Genomic DNA, 10,260 nt, shown 5'->3' with positions numbered 1-10,260 from the left:
TACCTGGAATGATGGTTCTTGTAAAGCATGGGTAGGTTAGGATTTATTTCACAAAACTGTGATTGGAGAAAATCAGTATAACTTGGTGGTGATGTATGTGCTTTAACTGATAGATCTGAGTTTATATTCTGGTTTCCTTTCTTGCTAGATGTGTGCCCTAGGGCAAGTTACTTAACATCTCTGTGCTTCAAGTTCCATCTCTGCACAATGACGCAACTAAAAGTGCCTACTTTTGAGTTGTGAGGGTTATAGGAGAGGGTCCACATAAAATGCTTAGCACAGAGCTTGGCACATAAAATGTACTAGATAAATATCATTATTATTTCTCGAAAAGTATAATTAGGAGGATTAGGCATTTCGAAATATCTATTTCAGTGTACATTTGAAATGTATATTTAATAACCAAAACATGCTCTTGCACAAAAATGTCTTATTATTGTTATGAATAGTTGTGATAGCCTCCAAGATGATCCCCAATGATCCCTGTCTCTGAGTATTTACACCCTTGTATCGTCCCCTCTCACATTGTACCAGGTTGGTCTATGGGACCAAAGAATATGGCAGAAGTGATGGCATGCCACTTTTGAGAATAGGTTATAAAACACATTGCAGCTGTGATCTTGATCATTCTCTCTCTCTCTCTCAATCATCACTTGTTCTGGGGAACCAGCTGCCATGTCATGAGTAGCACTGTGGAGAGGTCCCCTATGGAGAGGCACCCCCTATGAGGTCCACATGACAAGGAACTGAGGCCTTTTGCCAACAACCATAAGAGTCAGACTCTTCTGGGAAGTGGACCCACCAGCCCTGGTCAAACCTTCAGACGACAAAAGCTCTCATTGGCATTTTGACTCTAACTTCATGAGATACCCTGAGTCAGAACCATCCAGCTAAGCAGATCCCAGATTACTGACCCTCAGAAATTCTGTGAGATGATAAACTTTTATAGTCTCAAGCTTCTAAGTTTTGGGGTAATTTGTTTATGCAGCAACAAATAACTAACACTCTGTGTGTGTGTGTGTGTGTATATTCAACAGTTAATTAAAACTTATATACATATGTATATGTTTTAATTAACTTTTGAAAATATAGAATATATTGTATCTAATCCAATTTCTATCATTTTTCTATCACCTTTGGTCTTTAAAGATCACCATTGATCCTTGGTAGTTTATAAGCATTTATTCAGTTATTTTTTACATACTTGTTATCAGTGTATACACTCCTTTTTGTATTTGATTTTCCCCCTTAGAATCATTTCACATGTACCAACAGATTGCAACATTCTTAGCATTTTTACTGGCTATATAGCATTCCTCCCTGTGGCTTTGTCACATCATCTCAAACATTCCCTATTGCAGGACATTTGAGTTACTTTCAGTTTTTAAAATAATAACAAAATAATAGCTGGCACAATAAAAATAGTGCCAATTAGCTGGGCAATGTACTGAGAGTTAAACAGACTAAGTCCCTGCTCTTAGATACATAAAAGACAACACAGAGGGAGCAAGCCCTCCTAAGGTATACACAGACTACAAGCAGATATTGGACACAAACGTTGGCTAAATAAGTGAGCTGCCCTTTAGCCGGGCCTACGATGGTGAGTACAAAGGAGCTGAGCCAACCTGTTTGTGAAGATAATAATAGTTTTCTAGAATTTGGTATGTTTCCTGCTGAAATATAGGAATGACAGTAGACAATAAAATTTTGCTCCAAGTCTCAAAGCAGAGTTTCAGAGAGGGTAGCCCTGAACGAAAGCCACTGTCCCCAGACTCTGTGTGTCTGTCTCCTCCCATTTCACCGTTCTCCTCCCCTCCTTTGGCTGTGCTTTGTCAGGGTCTACAATTGTGACTGGAAGAAAGAAGTTGACTAAGCCCTTCTTTGCTGAAATCCAGCACGACGATATATGTACCAAGTCTCCTTTTGAACGTAGCATTCATTAAAAGGCTCTTACGTAACCAGATCCTGTTAGAGAGGAGCCATCATTTCTCCAACTTGGTTGGTTCTGGTGCTCAAGCTCTGACTTTACCCACGTTCCTTACAGGGTTTTGAGGACCACCAGGTAAGCAAGCCATCTGTAACATTTAAAAAATAATTTGTGATTGAAGGGAGCTACACTTAATATATCAAGAAACATTAGACATGACTAATTCTAAAGCCTCATCAGGCTCGTGCCCATCAGCTAGATTGATGGGCATGAACCTGATGAGGTTGTTTTTTTTTTCCTGATGCAGTTTTAGGTGCAGCCCTGCCAGTGGCAGGGAGGGGGAATTAACACTTCTCTAAAGACAAGACTGAGGTTGTGTTGACAATCAGCGTTCCTTATTAAGTTTCAGCTGTGATCATCCTCAACTGAATGTGGGGCAGCCTCCTTCCTTTCCCCTCCTCCCCACTCAGCGCCTCTATCACCCATGGAAGACTCCCCTCCCTGTCAGCTTCACTAAGAGAAACTTCGTTTTTATCTTCCGTTAAGTTTGTCTGATGAAAAGGCTCCAAGGCTCAAAAGACAGCTCACTTGTTTGAAAACTCCTGGGTTAGAGAATGGTGCTATGAGGTCAAGGTCAAAAGGTCACTGGGTCGGGGTTTCCTTGCCAAAGGAGAAAAAGCTTCAGTGACAATGACTCAGCTCAAAGTTATCGCTAACATGGTTGAAAAAGCAAAACAAAACAAAGTAATGCACATGCTGTCCTAGCTGGAATGATCAGTGCTGAGTTCTGGCTCTGCAACCTGGGTTTGCATCCTACCTCCACCACTTAGCACTGTGGCTTTCTGCAGATATTTGAACCTCTTTAAAGCTCCATCTTCATTGCTCCAAACTGTGGATATAATGATGTCTACCTCACAGGAGAAGCAAGTTCTCAATAAGTGCTATCAATTACTAAAATTATATTGTTAATTATAATAATGCTTATATTAGTATAAATATTATATAACTAAGCCTATTATTATAAGTATTATAATAGTTATAATAATACTTATTAATACTTACATCTTTCAAGTCAAAGTCTATTATATTACAGTTAATTTAGTGTATGTATTAACTCCCCTAAAGGTCAGGTGGTTTCTCAGGATTCTTCATCTTTGTGTCCTTTATAAAAATTAACTGAATGCTTTGGACACAGTAGACCCTCAATAAATATTTGTTAAATAAATAAATGTTCTAAATATAGTGGGTCTGCAGGGATAGGCTTGTACACATAATCCCTCCACTTAGCATCCTAGGAGAATGTCATACACCTTTAAATGCTCTATAAATATTTTATAATAGTAACAATGATATAATGAAGATTATAATTATGAATAAAGATTACTCTTAGCTTAAATTTCCTGAACAAGGGTTAAGTCCTTCAGCAACATGTAAAACGTATTCACACAGGGTTTCAGCCTAATGCAAACTGAACCCTAACTTACTTTGTTAAATAACTAAATCAAATGAATTGATGAGTCCTTTACCTTTCAAATAGTCGTTTCCAGGAACCAGAAGTGTGGGGCTATAGATTGAAATAAATTAGGCCTTCTTTTTTTTCTAGATTTAGGTAATCATTATCTTACGTGTTTTCCGACAACAGTCAGCAACTAGATTATTTTACATTCATTTCCTAAGCTTTGTGATGCTTCTAACTAAATGGCAAACCAGCTAGTGAAATGTGAGTTATGAGCTTTGGGATATAGAAAGTAGCAGAGCTGGCTCTATGGGCCATTCCCTTCTGCTTCTCTATCTTAGATTCCTCCAACCAGGGAAGCTGAAGCTCTCTTTTGGAAGAGGAAACCACAGAGCCACTGGCAGAAGGTAAGTCTTCCAGACTGTGAGTCATAGACTAGCATTTTGTAATATTAATAAATGTTCCTTAAAAAGAAGATTCCTTAGCAGCAGTAAGACCTTGGGCAAGGGTGAGGGAACACACGGCTTCGCTTAATAAACTTCCAAGGTTGGCACTGGAAAAGGATCTGCAGGTGGTGGATCCAGCTGTCTCAACTGCACAGTCCCCCTGCCCCTCAGTTCACCTTCCCTTTGAGGGAGACTCCCCTGTGCTGTGCTCAGGTTTGCGCCCACACTCTCTCTCTCTTACACACACATACACATTCTTGCCACTTTGACTTCCCTTTAACAATCTGGCTTGAAGGCAGCTAAAACCCCTTCCCTCACATCTCTGTAAAAGATTTGAGAATGACAAAACTTAAAATCTCAATGATAACTATGGTATACATCCATTGTAAACAAACAAACAAAAAAGGTGGGGGGGTGGAGGAGATGAAGAAGAGTAGAAGAGTATTAGGAAGGAAACTACTTCCAGGGCCTGCCCCAATTTTACCTGTCCCAAAGGTCTGGTACAACTTTGGTGACCTCCTGCCTGTGTCTTCCTTGCTCTCTCCTGATTTCTCTCCTTGCTGCCATGTACCTTATTGGGCCTGAGTGTATGGGACACTCTCAAGGTGCCAGGTTCGTACCTGCAGTATATCCAAGGCCCGTTCTAGTCCAACTCACTCTGTGAGGTTTGATCCTTACTGTAACTTGATGAAGCAGGCACAGTAGGTATTCCTTCCATTTTATAGACAAGGCGCTTGAGGCTCAGGGAGGTTAAAGAGTTGGCTGCTGGTGTTTGCACACAATTCCTAGTATATGACAGATGACTAATTGCATTACGTGAAGGGCTGCAATGCAAATGGTCTGATAGAATATACCAGTGCAGATACTCTTTAACTGCAAAGTGTGTATAACTTAATGGTCATGTTCATTATTAATATACTAGATTACCTTAACTGAATCCTGAGGGAATGGGCACAGGACAAATTGGTTTTGATGGGAAAGGAGGGAGAGGAAAAGGTTCTGAACGTGGGGTTGCTGCCAGTAAGACAGTCCTCGATATGACCACAGGTGTAGAGGGCTGGGCCACATGATGCCATTGGGGGTGATATCAAATAAATAATGTGTGTTAAAAAGTGCCTGAAGGAAATTTGCTGTAATCTGAACAGTGGCTATATCTAGGTGATGGAGCCATAAGCAATTGTTATTTTTCTTTTTTCCTTTTTATATTTTTCCAAAGTTTTTTTCTTATAATGGTCATGCATCACTTTTATAGTCTAGAAAACTGTTAAGTGTTACTTATGTGTTAGCTTATGTTATTTTGTAAAAATATATGACTATAGGGACTTCCCTGGTGGTCCAGTGGTTAAGAATCTGCCTTCCAGTGTAGGGGATGTGGGTTCGATCCCTGGTCGGGGAACTAAGATCCCACATGCGGGGGGTAGGGTGGTGGGGGGGCGGGGAACTAAGCCCGAGCGCCGCAGCCACTGAGCCTGTGTGCTCTGGAGCCCACGCACCACAACTAGAGAGAAGCCCGAGTGCCGCAACGAAGAGCCCTCACACCACAATGAAAGATGCCATGTGCCGCAACTAAGACCTGACGCAGCCAAAAATAAATTAAAAAAAAATATATATATATATAGATGACTATCAAATGAAAAACATATGTGCTTCAAAGGACCCTATCAAGAAAGTGAAAAAGACAAGCCACATAATGGGAGAAAATATTTACAAATATATACCACATAAAGGACTAGTATCACTTATCAGATATAAGTAAAGGTCTCTTATAAAGACCTACAATAAAAAGACACATAACCCAATTTTAAAATGGGCAAATTATTTGAATAGACATTTCTCCAAAGAAGATATACAAATGGTCGGTAAGGATATGAAAAGATGCTCAACATTATTAATCATTAGGGAAATGCAAATTAAAACCATGAGCTACCACTTACTATCTATATATGAGATGACAGTAACAACAGTCAGCAAGGATTTGGAGAAATGAGAACCCTCATAATGGGAATGTAAAATATTACAGCCACTTTGGAAAAGTGTATGAGTTCCTCAAAAAGGTAATCATAGAGTTACTGTATAGCCAAGAAATTCTACTCCTAGACATACACCCAAGAGAAATGAACAGATGTGTTTACACAAACACTTGTACATGAATGTCTTAGCAGCATTATTCTTAAGAGCCAAGAAGTGGAAACAATCCAAAATGCCCATCAATGTATGAATGGATCAACGAAATGTGGTCTTATCCATACAGTGGAATATTAATTCAGCTATAAAAAGGAATGAAGTACTGATACACACTACAACATGGATGAACCCTGCAAATAAATGTTAAGCTTAAGAAGCCAAACCCAAAAGCTATATGTTACATGTTTCTATTTATATGAAATGTCCAGAATAGGCAAATTCATAGAGACAGAAAGTAGATTAGTGGTTGTCTGGGGCTAAGGTGGGGGGGGGGGGGCTGGGGAGTGACTGTTAATGAGTATGGGGTTTCTTATCGGAATGATGAAAGTGTTCTGGAATTAGATAGTGGTGATGGTTGCATAACTGAAAATATATTCAAAATCACTAAATTATACACTTTAAGAGTAAATTTATGCTATGTGAATTGTATCTCAGTAGGAAAATGACTAAAAATGAAGTAAAATTTCAAATATAAATCCACTAAAAATTCAGAATCTGCCACACTTTTGATTAGGTTTGTCTCCTTTTGAGGACCTACAAAATAAATGTGTACTGACTAAATGTAAGGAAGGAGAAATAAAGGATGGAGGGCACTTTGTGTATGCAGGAGCCCCCTTGGGAATGAGTATTCTTTTCATAAAATCATAGACATTTGGGGGAGGAGGGATTTTAAAGAAGATCCATTGAATCCATATAGCCTATTCTACAGATGAAGAAACTGAGGCCAAGAAGGAGGAAAGAGTTTGTTTACTGTCACCCTGTGAGCTGGCAAAGGAATGAGGCTAAAAGTGAGATTTCCTGCCCCTATGTATCTGTGAGCTTCCCTTTGCTTATCTTCTTCACAGACAGGGGCCATCATTTTCAGGATTTTGCAGGTGTGCTTTGCTGTGAACATGTAGGGATTTCACAGCCTCTTCTCCCCAGAGGCTAGCATCTTGTGAGGTTTGGTGACTCTTCACTGTAACCTACTTGCAAAAACACCGTGACTGCCTAAAGCCCCTCTGGGTGTGTGCTCTGCTGGAGAGCTCAGGAGGCGAGCCCCTTCCCTGCTCCCTGCTCCCCGCGCTTAAGAAAATCAGTGATTGGAGAGCTGGCATTAGTGTTCCTTGTCTTGGTCATACTTGTCGGTTCTCCCGTCCTGTTTATTCAAACCACCTTCAATTTGAAAGAAGCCTCAAGTCACAGCCTCACTTGCACCCACTTAGGTTGCTCTGAATCGAGTGTCTGACTTCCTAGCTCGGTTCTAAGCTCCCCAGGCAGGCACTGCGTCTTCTTTGGGGTCCCCCGAACACCTGCACCCTTCTGGACACACATTCTCTCCTTTTCACTGAGGACTCCGTCCTGCATCCGAGCCGGCGCGAAAGCACGGAGGACACAAGGCCGGTCCACAGACTGTCCCGCTCAGGCACCTGCAGGAAACCAGATCCCTGCATGCTCCAGAGTCCCGCTCTCACCAGGGGCCAGGAAACAAACCGACACCTACTGAGCAATTTCTTAGTGGAGGGAGGGGGCAGTAAATGGTGCTAGGCGGGGGTGTTAACCGTGCCAGCCTCCCGCGTCCAGGTACTCCTCTGGGCCAGAGATGATAGAATGGATCTGACGCAAGTCTCACTGGGGATGGATTTTTTTTCCTTCCCTCGGGGAAAGAAAGTAAACACGCGTCGGCAGCAGGAGCGTGCCGGGGCGGAGGGAGCCGCTCTGCTTGCTTCTCGCGGTGCCGAAGCCAGTGGGCCTGGGTGAGGCGGCAGAGGTGCGCCAAGGTGCCTCGTGGGCCTGGTGGAGTTGGAGCGGCGCGCAGGCGCACTGGAGTCTGCCCGCCGGCCGGCTCCGGGGTACAAAGAGAGTGCCGCCGAGAGTCGGGGTTCCTTGAAGTCTCGGGAGCCGCCTGGGGGTTCGCAGGCCTGAGCTGTGCCTCCGTCCCGCTCCGGGACGCAGCCACAGTCGTTTCCCAGCCGGAGTCGGAGGCTTGTGGGTCTCCGACTTCCTCGCCTTTGCGGTTGCAGCGGGGCCCAGGTGGTTCCAGTACGTTTCGGGGTTTAATTCTGGCGCTTGCGAGCTGGGGCTGGCTCCGCCCTCCCCCCCCGCCCCGCCCCGCCCCCTCCTCCGAGGTCCGAGAGCCGCGGGCGAGGCTGAGAGGGGCTGCCTGGGTGCCGCAGGTTGAGAGGAACTACTGGAGGTGAGTGGCGCTGCGGGCTGCGCTGCGCCCCCTTTCCCGTGCGGGTCAGCGCGGGGGCGCGGGGCTCCGACCCCTGCCCCGGGCCGGTCTTCGCGCTCAGCCAGGCCAGCTTGGCGCGCGCCGGTGGCGGAGGGCAGCCCCCGCGGGCTCCCGCTCGCCCGGTTACCCCGGCGGCCTTAGGACGGGCCTAGGGACGGAGTCCGAGAGGTTGCTGCGGCCCCGCGGTCCGCCGTCCCTGCGCGCTGCGGCGGCGGGGCTCGAGGGTTTGGAAGGGGAGCGCGGCGCGTGCGGCTCTGGGGCAGCGGGAAAGTCCGGGCCGGGCCGAGAGGCGGGAGGGTGCGGGCGCCTCCCAGGCCGGGACGCACGGCCCTTGGGTGTCCCCGGGTCCTTTATTAGCCCGGGTAGGCTGAGAGAACTCTCCGAGGCGTCTCCTCTGGAAGTTTTCGGCTCCGCTCCGCAGGAGGGAGTGGCGGCCGACCCCTTTTCTTCCTCGGTCGCGGAGCGGCAGGTGGCCTCGGGTCGCCCTCAGCCGACTCCGAGATGGCTCCAGCCAGGGTTGAAGGGGCCGGGAGGTGGGGGAGGAGTGCGGGAGCTCTGGGCCTCCGGGGCCGGTCGAACCCTGCCGGGACAGCGTGGGCTTCTGGTGGTCGTGTCCAGGCAGGGTGCAAGCGCCCTTAAGCAGACTTGTTCCCTCAACGCCCCCCCTCTTCCAAGCCCCTTCCATGCGCACGGCAGCCTCCTCCTCTTGACCATTCTTCTCCGCCTGGGTCCCCGGGGAACTTTCAGAGGCAGCTCTTCGCGGTGGGTCCTGCAAGTCAGCAAGAACTTGTGCTGCGCCGGGGTGACTTGACGAGGGCTTTGGCGAGTTAGCGTTAAAAACAATCTATGGCGTCCCCCAGCGCCCGCTCTCTGCACATCGTCTCTACGGAGGTTCGTCGAATTAATGAAACACTATATCAAGACGGGAGCCCTGAGACTAACAAGGAAGGTTAATCATCCAGATCTATAATTGTGCACTTTCTTGCTCCAGCTTCATCCCATCCACCTCTGAGCTGGATGGAAATCAGGGCCAGTTTCCTCGTTTTTAATTCATGAGTTTATTCACCTTGCTTTTTAGGTGGTACTTAGCTGTCCATCTGCTAGTTGCTTCTTTCATCCAGCTTCCTCTACAAAAAAGTTGGGCACTCCCACATGTTATTTATTTTAAAAGTTGAGATATAATAAACGTTCCATAAATTTACCCATTTAAATAGTATAATTCGGTGGTGTTTTTGTTTTGTTTTAGTATATTCACAAAGTTGTGCAGTCGTCCCTACTGTCTAATTCCAGAACATTTTCATCACCCCCAAAAGTAACCTCGTGTCCATTAAGCAGTTATTCCCCATTTCCCCTTCCCCCAGCCTCTCACTCCCTCATTATAAGGTGAAGCTTTCCCAAGATAGAAATTGAATGAGAAAACTGAGAGATTATTAACTTCGGCCTTTTTTCAGTTAGTAGATTTGGGGAAAGGTGCTGCTGCTGAAGCAGTGGAAGAAAAATTAAGAATGGGCTGTCCTCTGGTGAGATTACAGTGTCTAAGGATGGAGGAGAAGCTGCCAGTAGAGGAATAATTGCCTCCTTTAAAAATACACAAGTTAGGGACTTCCCTGGTGGCGCAGTGGTTAAGAATCCGCCTGCCAATGCAGGGCACACGGGTTTGAGCCCTGGTCCAGGAAGATCCCACATGCCACGGAGCAACTAAGCCCGTGAGCTACAACTACTGAGCCTGCGCTCTAGAGCCCGCGAGTGACAGCTACTGATCCCACATGCTGCAACTACTGAAGCCCGCACGCCTAGAGCCCGTGCTCCACAACAAGAGAAGCCACGGCGATGAGAAGCCCCCACTCGCCGCAACTAGAGAAAGCCCACATGCAGCAACAAAGACCCAACGCAGCCAATAAATAAATAAGTTAATTAATAATAAAAACTACACAAGTTAGGAATGCATTTTATCCCTGTAGGTAGGGCATGCCAGTGCTTTGGGGACACTTTCAGCACTTTAGATTTGCCAAGTCCACAAATCACTCCAGTT

General features: G+C 45.6%; 1 protein-coding gene across 4 annotated transcripts in view; it reads left to right on the top strand.

The window, feature by feature from the left end:
- The first annotated feature begins 7,815 nt into the window (after positions 1-7,815).
- The window catches only part of KANK1 (KN motif and ankyrin repeat domains 1), a 191,994-nt gene continuing 189,549 nt past the window's right edge, over positions 7,816-10,260 (top strand). For all 4 annotated transcript variants that reach the window (XM_059924842.1, XM_059924844.1, XM_059924839.1 and 1 more), the window contains exon 1: positions 7,816-8,189. The gene's annotated coding sequence lies outside the window, so the exon portion shown is untranslated. The remainder of the gene's footprint in view (positions 8,190-10,260) is intronic.

This window comes from Balaenoptera ricei, chromosome 6 (assembly GCF_028023285.1).
Source record: "Balaenoptera ricei isolate mBalRic1 chromosome 6, mBalRic1.hap2, whole genome shotgun sequence".
In the NCBI taxonomy this organism is placed as follows: domain Eukaryota; kingdom Metazoa; phylum Chordata; class Mammalia; order Artiodactyla; family Balaenopteridae; genus Balaenoptera; species Balaenoptera ricei.
The sequence above is the reverse complement of the archived record's forward strand: the minus strand, read 5'-3'. Positions and strand labels throughout refer to the sequence as shown.